Source organism: Triturus cristatus, chromosome 9 (assembly GCF_964204655.1).
Source record: "Triturus cristatus chromosome 9, aTriCri1.1, whole genome shotgun sequence".
Taxonomy (NCBI): domain Eukaryota; kingdom Metazoa; phylum Chordata; class Amphibia; order Caudata; family Salamandridae; genus Triturus; species Triturus cristatus.
Genome location: NC_140592.1, coordinates 1,187,627,655 through 1,187,649,670, shown reverse-complemented (window position 1 = coordinate 1,187,649,670; position 22,016 = coordinate 1,187,627,655). Strand labels below are relative to the sequence as shown.

At 47.6% G+C, this 22,016-nt stretch overlaps 1 protein-coding gene across 4 annotated transcripts in view; it reads right to left on the bottom strand.

Moving 5' to 3' along the window:
* The window catches only part of MTA1 (metastasis associated 1), an 842,399-nt gene that overhangs the window by 673,538 nt on the left and 146,845 nt on the right, over nt 1–22,016 (bottom strand). The gene's annotated exons all lie outside the window — the stretch shown is intronic.

The window sequence follows — 22,016 nt, the reverse complement described above, 5'->3', positions numbered from 1 at the left end:
CAAATATTTCCCCCATTAAAACATTCAAGAGCGTGTAGTGCTCAAAACCATGGAAACCCCACATGTCTGGACGTAGGAAAACACGGTTTGGCACAGGAAGGATAGCTTACAAAACAAAGAAGACTAACGAAAGCTGCTATAAACAACAATAGAGTGAGGGAAAAGACAGGAGTCTGGCCACTCTCAATCCCCCAGGTAAGTATAATCGAAACAACAAGAGAGTGTGCCTTAGGTTTAACTGAAGAGCACTACTGTAGATACCTTTTTGGTTTCTTTAGAAAGCCCTCACTCACCAACCTGGTTGGTGACATGCTTCATCATCGGGCCCCACCGGGAGAGGCCAAATGCCACCCCGGTGTGCTACGACGCCAGAACTACTGCGGAGCTGGGTTTTTTGTGCGTGGTGTGTAGTGGATTAAAAATGTACTGTTTGTATCTACAAAAATGATTTTTAATGGGAGTCAAACAGACATATATAAAAACAAATAAATGGACGTATGGACTGAATAAATTGTTCAGCCAAACTGAAGTGACTTGGCTGAACAATTTATTCAGTCCATACGTGAGTGAGGGCTTTCTAAAGAAACCAAAAAGGTATCTACAGTAGTGCTCTTCAGTTAAACCTAAGGCACACTCTCTTGTTGTTTCGACTAACGAAAGCTACCATGTGTTAGGTAACAAATACTGAAAATATAGCAAGATTTATATTTAGGGTGTTTTCCAGCGAGCCAGTCTGGGCAAGGGTGGTCTGGTAACCTTAGGATAGATAATTGTTAAATTATATGATTGTAGGAAACCTGCACCCAGGGGTGACATCTGTGACCAAAAGAGAGGAACCCTAAATCGGCATTTTGTTGCAGCCACTTTACAAATTTCTAAAATGCACTTTACACATAGAAATCCCATACATTTCTGATATTCCCACACTCAAAGGACCTAGAAGAACAGAGTGAGGGACCAAGCCTTGGAAGGAATATATTCCTTTGCGAAGGAGACTAGAGGAAAATTCCACGGTTTGGGAAACAAATTGCTAAAAAATCTGATAAATGTCATGTTCAGAGTGTTCTACTGTTCAGCCAGACAGGGAACAGAGGTCTGGTAGATTCCTCAGGTCATACAGAATTAGAAAATCTTTAATTGCTATACTGACATACAGTTACGAGTCGTATATCAAATGAGCAGTGCACCGTACACAAGTATTCTGCCACGTTTTGTGATCTGTGCTTATATTACATAATTGAATGTGCAGACTACAGTCCCTAGAAAACCTCACAAGGTTGATACGGCTGGAGTCCAGCCGGTCAGGGCAACATTGCTTTGGTCATTGTTCCTGGATTTAAGTTGAGAAATGCAACAAAATATTGAGCAAATTCTTTTAAAATTACGAAAATAGTTTGTCATTATATCCTCAGAGTGCAATGGGATACTGATGGAGGGTTTGCATCAACACATAGCCTAGAATTTGCTGAATACAAGCAACTCAAACTGGTACATGTGCTTGAACAACCTAAAGCAGATATTTAAAAACAAAGCTGCAACACAGAGGTGAGCAACCACCACAACAGCGAACGGGCTAAAGGCCAAATATAGAAGATAAGGAAGTATTTTTTTTTTTTGCGTATACTTGGTTCAACCAATCTCAGAAGACAACAAATCCCAAATATACCATCGCCTACACTAAAAAGTGTGCAATGGTTAATGTTTTCTCCTTTAACCAGTACCTGCTGGTAGAAGGAAGAATGTAATGAGGTCTGGTTCTGCAATACAATGTAGGTAGCAAATTGCTTTTGTGGCTAGTCGAGGGCAAAGAGGTCATTCAATTTCGATTGTTTCAATTTTATAATTACTTTGGAGAGGAGCGGACCTAACTGAAAAATGTGGAAAAAGTTCAGACTAGTTCACCTAAAAGCAACGTCACGTAGGAGCCGAAATACATTTTCTATTAACTGTGGTGTCACATAGGAAGATCGGGTGTTTATTACAAGCACATTGGTGTTCAGTTCACAGAAATGTTCTTTCTGGAGCAGTCTGCTTAGATAATATGCCTTTGTGCTTCGAAGACCAAGTAGGTGATTTGTGATGATCTAAGCAATTATGATTTTTGACACAGTTACTACATTCTTTTTGCACTCTTTTCGAAGTGTGTGGTTTTTAGACTGTCCCCTTGCAGACCTGCTGGAATGTGACCCACACCCAGAAAAAGATTCTATAAAAGAAGAGGACACGGTCTACATCTTCTCAGTTGTATTATTTTTAAGCTTTCAGTCTACAGAATGTCCCTTTAGCACAGTTCAAGGAAGTCTCAAAAATGGAAATCGTTGTTCATCTTGGCACTTAACACGAGCATATGAATTAAAGTGAAAAGGGTAAATTTACAAATGGTGCATAATGCACCATTTTCCATATGCACATTTGCAGTAAATAAGGTAGTATGCAGGTTGGAAAAGCTGCTGAGTATATTCTGCTGGTGTATTTGGAAACTTCCAGATTCTTTAGTTTCATACTAATTACTCGCTTTCAGCGATGCTCATAGGAACAAGTGCACCAACCACTAGCAAAAGGGCTCTGAAATCCCTAAGAAAGCACTTATCTGCAACATCTTTTCTATGGCTACATATATATGCATTCTTGGAAGCTTCTCTTTTTCCAAGACTTTCAATGTTTTTTCTGACAGCTGTAAATGCCTGTTATACGGCACGCAAAGTTGATGGCCATTTACAATAACGACATCAGTACAATTCTATCCCTATCAATTTACTTACACAAGTGAAGAGTTTACGAAGTAGCAACAAACACTACCAACTCTTTCAAGGACCGACTGTAATTCCACCACCTAACCAATGTCTGCCCCCATTACTACATGACAGCAAATATGAAAACAGATATCTTTATCACTCTGTAAAGCCAATGAGATATTAGACTCCTTATGCACACAATATTCCCACGAGAGGCCAAAAACACCAACTTAGCAACTAATTATGTGCTACTACGTTCCTAAAATGTTGTGTGGTCACACTTTTTATTAAAAGAAACCAGACCTCCGAAAATATCCTCCAACTTTACACACACAGTAATGTTGAAAATGAAAATACTAAACACCAAATCAACCGCTGTATTAGCATACTTTTTACTATGAAATTCCACAGGAGAGAAAGGTCTGTTACTACAACGATACACTGTTTTAGGTTTTTCTAGATGAAATTTAAGAAATACTAAGGCACAGTTGCATTTTACTGGTGATTTTGAGTGTAAAACAAAAACTATATTTGGCCAAACAGATGTTCATAAACAAGGACATTGAACTATTGAGACTCCATATGGTGGTGTCGCTTCAAGGCTGGTTCTGAGACATCTAAAGTAAAATACACCTTAATTTCCCCTTCCCATGAACAAGACAAAACACATAGGCGACAAAAGAACAGATTTCCAGCTCTCTTCCTATCAAATCATTCATTACGATGCACCTTCAATAAACGGAGCAAAAGCGGAGATGCCAAATCTGAAAAAACTAATCACTCCATAAAACAGAGCTGAGAACTCCTTAGGTCTTAGAATGTCAGGAGTAGCAGGCATCTAAGAGAAAACAAATGTCAACGGATCAGCAATGGAGAGAAATGAAAACATTCCTTAAACTAGCTGCAGCTGAGGTCAGCAAAGGACCTGTATGCTTTGTAGTTTCAATAAAGCTGTAGGGCAGCATGGTAGATTTAGTCTTTGCATTTATCTTTTTATTAATTCATTAAAGCAGTGGAAAACATTTCAACCATTGAAGATTTATCTTACATTTTCAGTCAATTACCGCAATGTTTCAGAAGTCTAATGCAATTTATTTTTCAATAGAGTGCAATCCTTGTACTTTGCTCTGATTACATTTCTCAGGCGGTGCTTGGCCTTTGTCAGATGGTGAATACTGCGTCGCGGCAAGTTGTGATCCCAATTTGCGCGGGAAAAGAGGATGTGAGCAGCCTCTTCGAGATGATGATACAACAGCTGTTGGTGCTGGGACATGATGATCATCCATTTGGAATTTACAATGGTCCAGCACAGGACGAGAAGATCTTACTACACTGTCAGAGTTGAAACATGGAATACAAGATGGTCAGTCCTTCTCAGTCAAGAGATGTGGCGAGTCAGGGAGCATTGAAGATGGTTAAAAACAATGGTACACTCGTAAACCAGATGCCTGATCAAAGACAAAGGATAGAAGGAAATAGCACACGTTGCCACAGTAGCTCCTGATGCTTATGGGAACTACTTTATGGTTGGATTTGCACCTTAAAAGACAAAGTGCAATCACTCATAATGAAGTTCAACAGTGGCGGATGTGGACTAACCCACTGCCCCATGCTATATGCTGTAGTGAGTCGAAGCAAAATGTGAATGATACAATAATAGGGTAGAGGGCTGGCTGAAAGCCCCTGTAAGTGATTATATTTAGGGGTGGGCGATAAATTTCGCTCCACCAGCAGTGTTTTGGGCAAATACCTCCAACTGCCACGTGGTGGAGTTTTTTGGCATGTGTGGCTCATCAGCGGTAAGATGGCGAGTAAGGCTTGGCGTCTCCGAGAGATTTCCAGTCCCTAGGAGGGAACCCAGCGAAATTTCCCCCAATGGGGGCGATCATGACAATTTGCGGTCAGAAAGCTGCTGCTGGAGTAAAAAATCTATTTGAGCAGCAGCAAAATCAACACCAGAAGCAGCACCCTCTGACGCAACGTGTGGTGCAGTTTGCTTCTTCTGTGTAGAAAGAGCTCTCTGCACTAAAATCAGCGTGAGCAGCACAACTTACCCAATTCCATCCGTTTGCAGAACTCCGCTACATAAAAATTCTGCTGAATTCTGGGGAGCGAAACTTCTAATTACATTATACATATAACATTAGTACAAATCAAAAGATAATGGCTATGGGAAGACGGATCACTGCTACAGTGAGGTAAAAGCATTTATACAAGATTTATAAAGTAGGGTTCCTTTTCAACTATAATGCACTCCTGTACTGTGCCATGCTGAATTGGATCACAAAGATATCACACCCAGTACAATTCAAGACCACCTCTCCAGGAAATATTTCAGATTTTTTTTAAACATTTGACCCATTTGGTTCTCACCATGTGACGAAGGCAGGAGGATAACGAATTAGGAAAGGTGTTCATCTGTTCTGACAACCACAGATTAAGAGGAAATGATGAGCAGAGGTTCCAATCAGACTATGTGCATATATACTGCTCAGACAGAGGCCTCTTTATAATTAAGCAAGTCTTGTTTTGTACTGCTCACAGTAGTTTTAACAAGTGTAACAAATTCCATTTTACCACAGATAAGAAATATGGCTGTTCTATGTTCGCTTCTGTTACAGCTGCGGTCTGACTTTTTTTAATAACAAATTTTATTAGGTTATTTTGCACTATGAGGGACACGCACCGCAGCGACCTGTAAGGGTGAAAGGATATTATTTGCACCAATAACCACATTTATGTTAATAAACAGTACCTGCCAAACCTGCAGGTGAAACAATATGAACATTATGCAGACAGTTTTCGATCTCCACAGTAGGACATACGGCACACCGGATTCAATGTATACAACATAGCAGGGCAGCATTGGTCCATATCGATATACCATAGGGTGATAGACGTCAGGGATCGAGGGGTGCCATTCAGGGATCCACCTCAGGCAGAGGAGGAAGGTCGATTCCTCAATATGTCGCCCACCGGGTCCAAACTTTACGAAGTTTCGTGGGGCAGCCCCGGGCATCGAAGACCGCAATCTCGGCCCCCATGCATTTATCTAGCTCAGTCTTCTAATAGCCTATAGTCGAAGGAGAGGTCGCCTTCCACCCTTGCACAATGTCCCTCTTAGCGATAGTAAGGCCCAAGAACAACAGATGCTGTTTATAACGGTTGCCCCCGATATCATCAGTGGAATGTAACAAGAAAAGCCGTGGGTCAAGGGGAAGCTCCCATGCCAGCACTTCATTAAGACATGCCCTAACCCTACGCCAAAAGGGTTGCAAAGCCGTGCAGCTCCTAACTGTATGCATAAATTACCCTTCCTCCCGGCCACACCTCAAACAGGTAGGGGACTGGATGACACCCATCCGCCAGAGCCGCACCCTAGTATAATACACCCTGTGTAGGTATTTGAACTGGATGAGCCAATAGCATGTGGAGACTGCTGCACCCCTCGGGCTGGCGATTGCCTCGGCCCAGTCGTCGTCGGTCAATTCTGGAATGTCGTCCTGCCGGGCAAGTCGAGTCTTGTCAGGGGTGGTGGGTGGGTGTATCGTCCGTGTCTGGTATATTTGTCTAATCTTGTGGAGACAGAGATCACCCATTAGTAGGCAGCTCTCCAAGGGTTGGAACTCGGGGAGAGTCTCTAAAGTGCGGATCTGGGGGGTGAGTGCATGGCGGAGTTGGAGAAATTTGTAGAATTGTGACTTATGTAGGTCAAATTCGGCCTGCAGTTGTTGGAATGATTTCAATGTGGGGCCCCGTAGCACATTCCCAAGGGTCCAGATCGCCACCAGGTCCCACTCCCGGAACCCCCCCAAGGCGGCCACTGATCAAAGATGGTCTCTGACAATTCTTGCAGATAAAATGTGTTGCAGGGATTCTGTACATACACAGAAATATGCAGGAAAACAGGACCTCAGTGAATAGGGGTGTACCAACCCACCACATTAGTACCCAAAATCCCAAGCCGACTAGCTGTCTCATTCGGTCTCTTCCAAATATCACAGAGCTACAAATGATTAGACAACCCAGAACACAACACTCCCCACTCTCTCAGTAATCGCGGGAGCAAGACGTACTCTTTTGCTTACTCACTCATACTTGTCCACAATAAGAATAGGCAGAGTCACTGAAACAGTTCAAAATGTTTATTTAAGCCATTGTGCTCTATGTGGTAGTCTGCGGTCCCTAATAGGGTTTACGGTCAGTAATAAGTCGTGTATTGAATATGCTACTTACCAGTATGCATCTGTTCTTGGCATGTAGGGCTGCTGACATTCATATCTGTGCATAGATCGCCGCCTAGTGTTGGGTCCGGATGTTTGCACGTTGTTGTCCTGGAAGAGTCTTCGAAGTATCCTGGGATAGGTGACTCCTCCCCTGGACTACAGTGCGCATGGGCATCCTCTCCATCCTCAGATTGTTTTTCGTCATTGTGGCAGTGATGGAGTAGATACAGAAAGTGATGACCATGCTTTACAGTAATTCTGAGAGCTGCAGCTGCTACAGGCGCCGGGGAGGAGGGTGGGCGATATGAATGTCAGCAGCCCTACATGCCAAGAACAGATGCATACTGGTAAGTAGCATATTCAGTTCGAGGCATGTGGGCTGCTGAATTCATATCTGTGCATAGAATATACAGCAGTGCCCTCTTATTAGCGGCGGCTACCAGTGCCAGCTGCAGCGGTCTGAAAAAGAGTTTTGAGAACAGCCTGTCCTACAGCTGCCTGCTGTTTTGATTGCACATCTACACAATAGTGTTTGGTAAATGTATGTGTAGTGGACCAGGTGGCTGCTCTACATATATCATGCAAAGGAATGTTACCTAGGAAAGCCATGGAGGCCCCCAACTTACGTGTTGAGTGGGCTTGTGGGGGAATCGTTAATGTGCGTTTAGCCTTTTGATAGCAAATTTGAATACATTTAACGATCCATCTGGCTATACCTGCTTTGGAGATAGCGTTACCTTTGTGGTGTGGGGCAAAGGCAACGAAAAGTTGTTTTGTTTTCCTAAAGGGTTTGGTCCTGTCGATATAATACATGAGGGCCCTTTTCACATCTAGTGTATGGAGTGCCCTTTCTGCGACAGTTTGTGGGTTTTGAAAGAAAACAGGCAGTTCAATAGTTTGATTCATGTGGAACTGAGATATCACCTTGGGCATGAATTTGGGGTTGGTACGTAGTACGACCCTGTTGGCGTGAACCTGTATAAATGGCTCTTGAACAGTTAGAGCCTGGAGTTCACTAACTTCGTAAAGAAGTTATCGCTACTAGGAAAGCTACTTTCCAGGTAAGGAATTGAATCTCGCATGAGTGTAGAGGTTCAAAGGGTGGACCCATCAGGCGTGTGAGGACCAAGTTGAGGTTCCACATCGGAGCCGGTGGGTGGCTTGGTGGAATGACTCGTTTGAGTCCTTCCAAGAATGCTTTGATGGCAGGCACTCTGAATAGAGAGAGGTGCTGCCTGGTCTGCAGATAGGCTGATATTGCGGTCAAATGGACACGTATAGAGGTGTACGCCAGATTGCATCGGTATAGGTGTAAGAAGTAACAAATTATGTTTTGGATGGATGCGTCTAGCGGGTTAATGTCATTATTATTGCAATAAATGACGAACCTTTTCCATTTGGCTGCATAGCAAGCTCTGGTAGTGGGTCTCCTGGCCTCCTTAATGATGTCCATACAGTCAGGTGGCAGGTTTAGGTAGCCAAACTCTAGGACTTCAGGAGCCACATTGCCAGGTTCAGCTGTTGCGGATCTGGGTGCTGAATCTCTCCATGGTTCTGCGACAAATGCGCGGGTTTGATCCGCAGCCTTTGATGCGGCACCACGGAAAGTTCGAGAAAGGTGGTGTACCATGGCTGGCGTGCCCACGTTGGAGCAACCAGGACGAGTGTCAGTGAATGTTGTCTGAGTTTGCGTGCCACCAGCGGTATCAGTGGTGCTGGGGGAAAAGCGTACGCAAATCTGCCGGACCAGTTCATCCATATCGCATTGCCCTGCGACTGCGGATGTGGGAACCTGGCGGCAAAGCTTTGGCATTTTGCGTTTTCGCTTGTGGCGAATAGGTCTATCTCTGGATGACCCCATTGCTGGAAGTACGGTTGGAGTACTGATGGGTGTAACTCCCACTCGTGCATCTGGTGGCTGTGTCTGCTGAGCAGATCCGCCATCTGGTTGTCCTTGCCGGGGAGGTGTTCTGCCATGAGGAACATGTTCCTCTGAATGGCCCACTTCCACTTGCTCTGAGCCAGATGAGACAACTGTGGAGAGTGTGTTCCTCCCTGCTTCTGTATGTAGTACATGGCAGTCATGTTGTCCGTTCGGATCAACACGACTTTGTTGCACAAGTGTACTTTGAATGCTTTCATAGCCAGGAAGATTGCCATCAGTTCTAGAAGGTTGATGTGCATCTTCTTTTGTCGTGTTGTCCATAGTCCCTGCACTGTGTAATGGAGTACATGAGCTCCCCATCCCTGGAGAGACGCGTCCGCCGTCAGTATTATCTGTGGGACAGGCTCTTGGAACGGTCGGCCCTTGCAAAGGTTTTGTGGATTCCACCAATGCAGAGAGTTGTATGCCCGACCGCTCACCAACACTAGGTCTTTCAACTGTCCTTGAGCCTGATTCCACTGACGTGCTAAGCACTCCTGAAGCGGGCGCATATGTAGTCTCGCGTGTGGGACTATGAAAATGCAGGAGGCCATCATGCCTAGCAACTGCATGAACACTCGCGCGGGAAGGGAGTGTTGTGGTTTGAACTTGGAAATCAGCATTTGCATGCTGTTGATTCTCACTAAATTTGGCTGAGCTGTAGCCGCCAGAGTGTCTATAGTCGCACCTAGGTACTGTTGTACGTGTGCGGGCTGGAGATGGGATTTTGGGTAATTTAGTGAGAAACCCAGACTGTGAAGGAGGTGAATGGTGCGGGACATGTGGCTGGCACATTGCTGGGCTGACTTCGCTTGAACGAGCCAGTCGTCCAGGTAAGGGTAGACGTGTATGTGCTGCCTCCGTAGATGTGCCGCCACAGTAGCTAGGCACTTTGTGAACACCCTGGGAGCTGTTGTCACGCCGAAGGGGAGGACTTTGAATTGGTAGTGCTGCCCTTGAACAGTGAACCTGAGGTATTTCTTGTGTGAGGGGTGAATGGGTATGTGGAAATACGCATCTTTGAGGTCCAGTGTGGCCAGGAAGTCTCCCTGCTTGAGCAGCGGGAGGACTTGCTGTAAAGTGAGCATGTGAAAATGCTCGGAAAGAATGTACTGGTTCAGGGGTCTCAGGTCTAATATAGGTCTGAGTGACCCGTCCTTTTTCGGTATTAAAAAGTACAGGGAGTACACCCCCGTACCTTGCTCGTGGACGGGTACGACCTCTATTGCGCCTTTTAGTAGCATACTTTGCACCTCCTGCTGTAAGAGCGTTAAGTGCTCTGAGGACATAGGACGTTTTTTTGGAGGGATTGTGGGTGGAGTTGAGGTCAATTCTAGGCAGTAACCGTATTTGACAATATCTTTGACCCACCTGTCCGTGGTGATGGAGTTCCACGTGGACAGGAACCTTTGTAGCCTTCCCCCGACAGGTGTTATGTGGTCGGGAGGAAGGGAGAGGGCGTCACTGCTTGTTCTTGGGGGGGGGGACCTGGTGTTGCCGTAGCCGCTTCCTCTGCCCTTTGTGCTGGAGCCACGATATCCACCCCGGGTGTTTTTATCGTAGGTGTTTTGCGTGTTGCCCTTGTTGTATGTTTGCTGTGACCCCTGTCCTCTACCTGCTCCTCTATTTCCGGGGCGACGAAAGGAGCCGCTCCGAAAGGACTGCGTTTGTAGGGCCCCTATGGACTTTGCAGTGTCTGTGTCCTTTTTTAGTTTCTCTAGGGTGGTGTCAACCTCCGGCCCGAATAAGTAGTCGGGGTTGACAGGTTGGTTGAGGATGTTATTTTGTACCTCCGGTTTGAATCCGGAGATTCGCAACCAGGCGTGTCGTCGCAACATGACGCTAGTGTTTATGGCTCTGGCAGCTGTATCTGCGGCATCCAGTGCACACTTAATGGATGCATTTGTGAGCAGTTGTCCCTCCCTGATGAGGATCTCTGCACCTTCGTTGAATTGGTCAGGGAGATGTTGGAGTAGTTGCTCTAATGTGTCGTAGTGCGCTCAATCGTAGCGAGCGAGGAGCGCTTGAGTATTGGCAATGCGCCATATGTTAGCTGCCTGGGCGGCAACCCGTTTGCCAGAGGTCTCTAGCACCTTGGACTCTTTGTCCGGGGGAGGAGCGTCACCTGTTTGCGAGTGTGCCCTCTTGCGAGCATTCGCAACGACAATGGAATCCAGAGGTAACTGGCCTCTAATGTAAGTAGGGTCCCCAGGCGCTGATCTGTATTTCTTGTCGATCCTGGGGTTTATCACTCTTGCCCTGGTGGGTTCCTTGAAGATGTCCTTTGCTGGTTTGAGGACCCCCTTTAACATGGGCAGAGTCTTTATATTCCTTTCTGAGGATGCGAAAGTATCCATGAGAAAGTCGTCCTCGATGGTGTCAGAGTGAAGTTGCACCCCATGATTGGCCGCAGCACGTTCAATTAGAGCGTTGAACGCGGCAGTGTCCTCTGTGGGAGATGTTTTTGCTCCATAGAGTTGCGGGTCCTGTGCATCCATAGGTGCACCTGGGTCTACAGGGTCATCCCAAGCTTGATCAGGGTCCTGTTGGCCTTCAGGGTCCATCTCTCCGGGGTAGGGGACTTGGTCACCCATGTAGTCCTCCAACGCATCCGTGTCGGAGTGTGTGGGAGAGAAGGATTGTGGATCCTGGTAGGGTGAATGGAAAGGTTCGTAAAGAACTGGTTCCGAAGCCACTGGCAGCTTTCTCTTAAGTGGGATCCGGAAGGAGTCCAAAGCTGGCTCAGAAGTTATTCTCCTTTTGTGGATAATCATCCTGCCGGTGTCGGCGTCGATGAGATGCGATGGAGACGTCTCCGCAGAGCGTTCGGCAGGCGTGATCGTGGTGTGGGTGACCCGTGTCCTGATTTGGAACAGTTTCGGGGCCGTGGATGGTGGCAGGCCAAAAGTAATGTTGGCTGGTGCCGAAGAGGCTGTTGGAGCTTTTATCGGCTCGGAGCCCGACGTGTCCTGGAGGACCGTTTTGTTTTTGGTGCGTTGCGCAGCAACGGGTCGCACCTGGAGCGCCCTCGATTCCTTTGCGCCGACCGGTTCTGTGGAGGCGGGCGTGGACTTTTTTTGGCGCCGGTGAGTCATCGAGTCGAGGGGCGGGAATGGCCGTCGACGTCTTTGATGAGTGTGGCTTTGGTGGTGCCGTCGAAGCGGTGGGAGACGCAGCAGGCAGTTTGACCTTTGGGGTCGGAGCCGATTGCGTCGGTGCCGGGAGCCGAGTAGGTTTGGTGGCACCGAAGGTCTTCTTCCGTATGTCGACTCCGACGTCGGCCGCTTCAAGCTCGGCACCGAAGTCTCGTTTGTTGCACTCGGTGCCGACGGGTTTTGCTGGCGTCGAAGGTGTGGAGGGCCTCGATCCGACCAGCGCCACTTTCGGTTTCGGTTTCAATTGAACCAATACAGCTTTTGGTTTCGGTTTCGAAGAAGGGAAACCAGCCGGTTTGGGCATTAATGGCTGCCGCTGAATGTCCGAGGCCGGGCCCGAGGGCGGGGCTGAAGAACTGCGGGATAGGTCTTGGGTAAGGCCCGAAGGCGATCCCTCGACCGGAGCCATAGACTGTTGCACTGGGATTTCCTCAGTCTGTACGGGTAGGCCTTGCTCGTCACCGGAGCTACTCTCTTCGGCCCCTAAGGCCTCATTGTAGTCTCCTACCTCGGTGTCGTCTTCATCTTTGCGAAAGAGTGTTTCGTCGACGTCTTCCGATCCGGAGTCATGTTCGGAAGCGGGACTGGAGGGTAGGTTCTCCACTTCTTCGACATCTTCGGTCTCGGCGCTGAAGATGTCGGCCGGGGCCGGTGCCGCTTGCTGCGCCTCGAGTCTCGCCGCTCGTCGATTCCGGAGAGTCTTCTTGGATCGAAATCGGGCACAGGCCATACATGTAGATTCGTCGTGATCCGGTGAAAGGCATTTGTTGCACACCGGATGGACGTCGATGTGGGGATATTTCGCATTGCATACAGGACACCGCTTGAATGGTGTCCTCGATTTCATCGTCGATGTCGGGTCGATGGTCGGGTAAGATGCGAAAAAGTTGGTTCTGGAAGTTAGTAAACTAACAAAGATACTATCGATACCGATCGGGAACAGTACCGACGCGAACTAAAGGCCTTTTGGCCTGGAAAAAGTTTTTCCTAACTTGAGTCAAGATAAGCACATCCGAACCCAATGGCGGAAAAAAACAATCTGAGGATGGAGAGGATGCCCATGCGCACTGTAGTCCAGGGGAGGAGTCACCTATCCCAGGATACTTCGAAGACTCTTCCAGGACAACAACGTGCAAACATCCGGACCCAACACTAGGCGGCGATCTATGCACAGATATGAATTCAGCAGCCCACATGCCTCGAACACTACGAAATAGGTTTTGATTCTGGTTTATTTACAGATATGCGGGTATGTATAGGAGAACCAAGCACTGGTATGAGAGTCTCCTAACTGTAGCAGTGCAGATCAAAACAAAATAGGTATTCCCCGAGGTTCCTCCCTGTAGGGTGCTTTCTTGGCGCCTCCGCGTTTCAGGGTCCTCAGTCTTCACATATACTCGGGGTTGCAGGGAGAAAGAAAGAAAAGAGAACAGGTCAGAGTCACTGCTACCAGGGTGTCTTACTGTGCTACCTTCACCAAAGGGATGTGTAGGAGGGGAAGTGCGGGGTCGGGGATGTTATACACCTTTCACGTGGTTCACAGCCCTTCACAACCTCCCCACCGCCCCCACCCAAAAGGTCCCCGAAGAGCCACTTGCCTCGAGCCACGGCCCGTTCTCCGGACCGCGGCGCTGGGACCCGGGGTGGTTTCTCCTCCCTGCTGCCCACCGGGTTTGATCGCCGTAAGGATGTTGCTGGTACGACCGGCTCCGTCGTCTTCCCCCGCTGCTGTCTCTCCTCTCGCTCGTCGTCCTCCTCCTCCGCTCACCGCTGCTCCTCCGGTCACCGCTGCTCCTCCGGTCACCGATTCTCCTCCGGTCACCGCTGCTCCTCCGGTCACCGCTGCTCCTCCGGTCACCGCTGCTCCTCCCGATACTCCTCGCATCCCACGTCCTTTCTCGAACTTCCCTGTCTTTTTTAAGCGTCCCGCTTACTCTTCCGTGGCTGGCTCCTCCTCTAAGGGCGGCCTCGAGACTAGACCGTCTCTCGTTTCCGATGCAATATGCCGTGGCACGGTCCCGCTCCACTTCCGGCCTGCCTCGCATTCTGGCTCACAGATCTCCCCCTCTAGGAATGGACGTTGGGGCCATTCAGTGGAGGGATTCCGGGACAGGTAGTCGGCGCAGCCTTGCCGAGTGCCGGGTATATGAAATGTCTGGAAAGAGAAAGGTTGTAAGGACATGAACCATCTGAGTATTCGTTGATTGGAATCCTTATGTTTCACAAGCCAGGTTAAAGGGGCATGATCGGTGAGTATGGTGAAGCGACGCCCTAATAGATAGTATTGTAGCGCTTCCACCGCCCATTTTATTGCTAAGCACTCTTTCTCTATTGTTGAGTAATGACACTCCCTAGGAAACAATTTCCTACTGATGTAGAGGGTCGGCTTGAGATCCCCCCGTGAGTCCGGCTGCTGTAGCACAGCCCCCCAGACCAATACCTGATGCATCTGTTTGCAGGTCGAAGTGTTTGCTGAAGTGTGGACAGCGTAACACAGGGGCTGTGCATATGGCTTCTTTCAGAGCTTGGTAGCTGCGTTCGTGTGCCTCTGACCAGTTTTGTATTCGGGAGGGATGTGTCTTAGTTAGGAGATCCGTGAGGGGGCTTGCCAAGGTAGAGAAGTTAGGGACGAACCGTCTGTAGTACCCCAGGAACCCGAGGAAGGAGCGGACATCTCTTTTGGTTTTTGGTTGAGGCAGGGTTTTTATTGCTTCTGTTTTTGTGACCTGAGGTTTAATCAGTCCCCCTTTTATCGTATATCTGAGGTATTGGATTGTATCAGTCACTAGCAGTGATTTCTTTGGGTTTATTTTTAGCCCAGCGTCCTGAATGGCTGAAAACACTTCTGCTAGATGTCTCAGATGTTCTGTCCACGATGGGCTGAAGAGGACTATATCGTCCAAATACGCTGCTGCGTAACCTGTGTGTGGTTTCAGTATGCGATCCATGAGACGTTGAAATGTCGCGGGTGCCCCGTGGAGGCCGAAAGGGAGTACCCGGAACTGATAGAGCCCCGATGGCGTTGAGAAGGCTGTCTTCTCTTTGGCTTGTGGCGTTAGGGGTATCTGCCAATAACCTTTGGTCAGGTCAAGGGTTGTCAAATATTTGGCATTCCCTACTTTCTCGATTAATTCGTCTATACGAGGCATTGGGTAGGAGTCGAATTTAGTGACACTGTTTACTTGACGGAAGTCCATACAGAACCGTAGACTCCCGTCAGGTTTCGGTTCAAGCACTATTGGTGAACACCAGTTGCTTGTAGAGGGCTCTATTATGTTCGCCTGCAACATGTCGGTGACCTCTTGTTCTACCGCTTCTCTTCGTGCTTCGGGTATTCGGTATGGTTTTAGCTTTACCACCCGGTCGTCCAAGGACACAATGTCATGCTGGGTTATTGAAGTCAGCCCCGGGGTTGTGGAGAAGAGACCCGGGAAACGGTCTAGTAGAGAAGCTAACTGGGTTTTCTGGTCAGGTGACATAATGTTGCCCTCAGGGGCCTTAGTACTCGTGGTCGGGGGTGTGTTGGCGGTGGTTATCTCTAGAGGTCTCTCTGGGTTTACCGTGAGAACAGACGGCCCAGGCCCGTCTGGGTTTGTGGGCTCCTCCCATTTTTTTAACAGATTGACATGGTATATTTGTTTACCCCCTGTTCTGAGCGGTTGAAGGACGCTGTATGTCACGGGAGTGATTTTTTTCTCGATCACATAGGGGCCTTGCCACTTGGACAGGAGTTTGTTGTCTGTGGAGGGGAGCAATAGGAGTACCTTATCTCCGGGAAGGAATTCCCTTAGTCTGCTATTACGGTCATACAGGAGCTTTTGGGTGGTTTGTGCTTTTTCCATGTTTTCATGTACGAGGCCCCATATTTTCTCAACAGCAGACTTTAAATCGGCTGCATATTTGGGTAGGGGTTGTCCCTCCTCCTCCTCTGTCTCCCATTGCTCGGCTGCCATGTCTAGCAGGGTTCTTGGCTTTCTACCAAATAGTAATTCAAACGGAGAGAACCCCGTTGATTTTTGTTCATGTGTTCTAATGGCGAATAGGACTAGTGGTAACTGCTGGTCCCAGTCCCTTCCTGTCTCGGATATGGCCTTGCGAAGCATGCTTTTAATGGTCTTATTGTAACGTTCCACCAGACCGTCCGTCTGGGGGTGATAGACCGACGTCCGGATCTGGTGGATGCCCAACACCTTGCATACTTCGGCCATTAATCGTGACATGAAAGGAGTTCCTTGGTCCGTGAGGATTTCTGCCGGAAATCCCACCCGGGTGAAGAAACTAATCATGGCCCTAGCTACGACAGGTGAAGTCATGGATGTCAAGGGAAAAGCCTCTGGATACTTGCTAGTGTAATCAACAATGACTAAGATGTATTTATGGCCTCTGGCAGAGGGCGGGAGGGGGCCTACCAAGTCCATCCCGACACGCTGGAAGGGTACGTCTATTATGGGCAAAGGACGAAGTGGGGCCTTTCTAACCCCTTTGGGGTTTGAGTATTGGCACCTAACACAGGACGCACAGTGCTTTGCTACATCCTTATAGACGCCTGGCCAGTAGAATCTACCCAGTAGATACTTCAGAGTGTTCTCTTTCCCGTAGTGCCCACCCCCTGTATGGTTATGTGCTAACTGCATGACATGAGGCCTGAAAACAGAAGGCACCAGGAGCTGCGTTCTGACCCTGTCCCCCTGCTTTCCTGAACGGTATAGAAGTCCCTTAGACACATAAAAATAAGGTCCTACCTTCTCATCGTTCTGCTCCTGTGCTTGTTCCCAAGCATGGATAAGGGTCTGATCGTCTCTCTGTGCTGAACGGAAGCTACTCGGGACCGTCTTCACAGGTTCTGTAAGGGAGATAGGAAATGCGTGATATGGGTCATGCGCCTCTGCATACAGGTGTTTTGCTTTCCTTTTCTCTGTCTTGCTTTTTCTGTCTTTACCTGCGCTTGTTTCTAGACCGCATTCGCTAAAGGGTGCTTCCTGTAACCATGAAGTCCCCTTGTTTCGTATCTCACTTAGATACTGCTCAAACTTGGGGTGGTCTGTTCCTATTATGACTGCCTCTGGCAAGGACGGTATCACCCCTACTCGCCGAATTTGTGGGTCATGAGATATGTCCAGTAGTACCTCTGTGACCGGATAGGTCTTCGTGTCTCCGTGTACACAGGTGACTTGCACTGTGTCTGTTTCTCGTAACTGAAGCTGGGGTACTAGTGACCTATCCATCACGGACACGTGACACCCAGTATCTAACAGCGCCCGTTGCTTCTTTCCGTTTAAGAGTACCTCTTTTTTTGTATCTAGGAGCCCCCTGACCTCCCACACATATTCGCCCCCTTGTATATCCTACCTCCATGGGTTCTACGGTTGAGGGTCTGTGTGGACATTGTCGAGCTATGTGGCCCCACTCGGAGCAATGAAAACACTGTGGTCCCTGATTTCCTAAGCTCGGGAGAGGTGGAAGTGCTCTAGTCTGGGCACGGGGTTTGATCTCAGGCCTGGGGAGGTTTCTAGGGGGAATAGAGGGGGTCCGGGATGTTCCTGCCTTAAACTCGGGTGACCTGTGGAAGGCACAGGCTAGGTCGACTGCCGTGGAGGTGTTGAGATTAGGGTGCTGTTTTATCCAAGATCGAGTAGTGAGGGGCAGAGCGTCCAGGAATTGTTCCAAGAAGATCTTTTCCGTCACTTCCTCCATTGTAGACACATGGGGTGTTAGCCATCGGTTCCCCATATCCCTGATCCTATAGTACAGTGCACGGGGGTTATCCCCAGAGTTCCATTTCTCCCTCCTAAACTTATTTCTATAGTATTCTTGATCACAACCGAGTCTCTCCAAGATGGCTTTTTTCACATCTTCATAGGATGTTGTTCCAGCGGGGTTGGCGGCCTGATAGGCAGCTTGTAGCTCTCCCGCCAACAGGGGGGCTATGTACTGACTCCAGCGTTCCGGGGGCCACGCCGCTGTTGTGGCCACCCTTTCGAAGTTCACAAAAAAGTAATCTGGGTCGTCTCCTTCCTGGAACTTTTGGAGGACCGACCCGGGGACATTAGGGCGGACTCGAGCACTGACGATGGCGTCAGTTAACCTAAGAATTGCGGTGTCCTGAACTAGCTGGTTCGATGTAAGAATCACGGCCTGATCCCGTAAAGCGCCATGTAACACCTCCCTATCTTTTCGGGCTGCCAGAGCTTGTTCTTCTAGAGCCAACTGTAGATGTCTCTGTCCTTCCGCCAATTGGTTAATTATGCTCTCTATCGTGTTAGGCACGGGTTGGGTCATTGTCGACACCCGGAGATGATCCCACTTCTGACACCAAGTTGTGGTAGTCTGCGGTCCCTAATAGGGTTTACGGTCAGTAATAAGTCGTGTATACTACGAAATAGGTTTTGATTCTGGTTTATTTACAGACATGCGGGTATGTATAGGAGAACCAAGCACTGGTATGAGAGTCTCCTAACTGTAGCAGTGCAGATCAAAACAAAATAGGTATTCTCCGAGGTTCCTCCCTGTAGGGTGCTTTCTTGGCGCCTCCGCGTTTCAGGGTCCTCAGTCTTCACATATACTCGGGGTTGCAGGGAGAAAGAAAGAAAAGAGAACAGGTCTGAGTCACTGCTACCAGGGTGTCTTACTGTGCTACCTTCACCAAAGGGATGTGTAGGAGGGGCAAGTGCGGGGTCGGGGATGTTATACACCTTTCACGTGGTTCACAGCCCTTCACAACCTCCCCACCGCCCCCACCCAAAAGGTCCCCGAAGAGCCACTTGCCTCGAGCCACGGCCCGTTCTCCGGACCGCGGCGCTGGGACCCGGGGTGGTTTCTCCTCCCTGCTGCCCACCGGGTTTGATCGCCGTAAGGATGTTGCTGGTACGACCGGCTCCGTCGTCTTCCCCCGCTGCTGTCTCTCCTCTCGCTCGTCGTCCTCCTCCACCGCTGCTCCGCTCGCCGCTGCTCCTCCGGTCACCGCTGCTCCTCCGGTCACCGCTGCTCCTCCGGTCACCGCTGCTCCTCCCGATACTCCTCGCATCCCACGTCCTTCCTCGACCTTCCCTGTCTTTTTTAAGCGTCCCGCTTCCTCTTCCGTGGCTGGCTCCTCCACTAAGGGCGGCCTCGAGACTAGACCGTCTCTCGTTTCCGGTGCAATATGCCGCGGCACAGTCCCGCTCCACTTCCGGCCTGCCTCGCATTCTGGCTCACACTCTACAATACAGTATACGTGCCACTACTAGCAGCAAAATACATAAACTCAGCAAAGTTGGCATTGTTACAATTCCATAGAATACAAAGGGAGAAGTCATGTTAGAAAGACTGTGGAAATAAGGGCCTCTAAGTCTGACCACCCTCCACTAGGCTAGAAGAAGTTTATTTTATATAAAAGGACGAGCTCTGGCCTTTGACAGCAGACCCCATACCTTAAAGCCTGGATCCAAGGTTTACATCTTAAGAATAGCAGAGCTCTACTCCATGGAACGGCTTTCTCCAAGTGTGTTAAAATAACATGCAACAACGTAATATCAAAGCACCAGTCTTCAGTACTGCAGCTGTGTGTAGCATGTTATGTCTAGGTGCTAGGGACTGACCAGAACAGAATAACAAGGGGCATTGTTGATCGACCTTGCACATTGTGTTCAGACAAAATCCAGGAGCTGCAGAGAACGCGAAAGCAGCCCGTTCTCATGTGAAAGGCATAAACAGAGTCTTGTAAAAACAAAGTCATATAGTAACGTGCGCAAAAGCAGCATCATGGTAGAGAAGCTGATGACAACTTAGCAATGTCAACAATGTCCCTAAGAGCAATATAACACCCAAAAACCATATAACAAATTAATGTAACAGTATATAAATGTGTTTAACACAAAATAGTCTAAAATTACCACAATGGTCCAAGATTTAATTTAGGACATATTCATACAAGGTTCATCCACAGATGAAACTTGCAAATAATTGGGTGAATGCTTGTCAAATCAACTATTATGTTAATATGTACTTCTGCAACTAAAGCAACTGTTTGATTGAGTTGTGGAACAGGTGCTGAGTGGGGGTAGAGGGAGGCAGGTTGGGAGGTTAGTGCAGGGGATGAGCAGGTTCCTCCGCCACCGCACCAACACTGTGATAACAGAAAGCAGTGTCCAGCTTGTGGATAGCACTCCGTCTGACTCAATGATGGTAAGGAGAAGGCCATTCAGTGATACTAGAATTCATGATCTCTTATGAGCTGTTGCAACAATGACAGTCTGTGGATGCAAATGGGATTTTGTGGTGTCGGGCAATACTTCTGAACAATCCTAGACCTCTCTAACTTTGAGGGGAGAGGAGTTTCTGTACTGCAGTACGTGTTTCAAGGACCCTGAGCATGGGGGCTACTGACTAATCTCAACAGGCAAACAAAGTAAACACAACATCTTTTAAAGTCATTCACAGTCCAGCAAAATAAGTTGGTGTACCTGAAACAAAAGAAGGAAATAGGCTATTTATCGCTAATTACATAAATGTACCTCCAAGTGCACAAGGAATAAAGCACTCTATGTAGACCTTGACAAGGTTCATAAATTCATATACGGTTAACTGCTCCTCCAAAACCAATATGGAACATTGTGACTTATGAGACCACAAATAAAAACCTAAATAAAATCAGAACAAAAAGAATAAGATGGTACAAGCAAAACACACCTAAAGGAGTGTTTTCATCTGCTCATTGTAATCCTACCACGCATATGGCACAAAAATATAGACTGTGGAACGACCCCAGCCATATATACTAATTTAAAGTATTCGTAGGGAGAGGCTACCTCTGTTGTGCATGATACATCTGCACAGCGTACAGTCACATTAACAATGTCAATAAGAAATATTCATGTGGTGAGCACCATTAAGAGGCTGGCAAAAAAAAGAGTATCCGTCTCAACTTTGGGTCAGTTTTCAATGTCTCGTCCGAAGGCTTTTCGACTAAGGGAAAGCTGCATTTTCCAGTGCCACATTACTAAAATGTTTCGCTTTTAAAGCGGAAGGCAGAGTCCTTTGTGAAAGCCTGTGTCCAATGCCATTTCAGTAAGAGGTTTGGAACTTCTGACAACATAAAAATAACCAAAATATTGTATTTAGGTCCAATGCAACACCCTCAACATCATCTGCTTCATATCATTCATTTATAGTCTTAGACGTCTTGAGGTTTTATTTGTAAAGGTTGCTGTTAGCCAAGGGATTTTGATTGTATAAATCAAATCGAAATATAGGTTATAAAACAATGATTTTCAGCCAACCCTCTACATCCACTACTTGCGGTCATTCAAATGTTGTTCACGCGCACCACATCATATAGCATGAGGCACAAGTCTACCCACCTCAGCTGCTGGCTCATGCATCATGTTCACACCCACACAAAAAAGTAGACTGTTAGTGCCAGGGACTACTGGCACAAAGTGTTTCTTTTTTTCATTTTTACCTTTTACCCCTCCACCCTCGGGGAAACTGTTACAAAAAACATTTTAAGAACACACCCATTCATGGGCCAGTGGATTTTGCCTTACATGATAAGTTAGAAGAATAAGAGTAAAACCTATAAGCAGCTTTATTATCAGCTGACGGAAGTAGCATCCACAGGATTAAACTCTTCCTTTCTTGACTTCTCCCGCTAAAACAGCAAGTCATATGCCTCATGCGGGACGAGTCTAGGTTCTACCGACTAGATCTGTTGAAGGAAGTTTCTTAAGGAATCTTGGCACAAATTATTCACAGAAGACCTACAGGTTAAATGAGTATTCGAGATGTAAAAGGTGCTTCTCAGGGGAGGTTACGTTCCGTGAACAACCAGTAGTTCAGAAAGTAAGAGTTGAACCTTGGCTGCAAATACTGCCATGGAGGAAGACGGTCCACAACCATACTCGGTGGTAAAAACAGGAAAAATTAAGTGACAAAGGGGAGCGCTATGGAAATGTAAGCCTAGTACCAACACCACAAAGGTTTTGTTAAACAGTCTTCA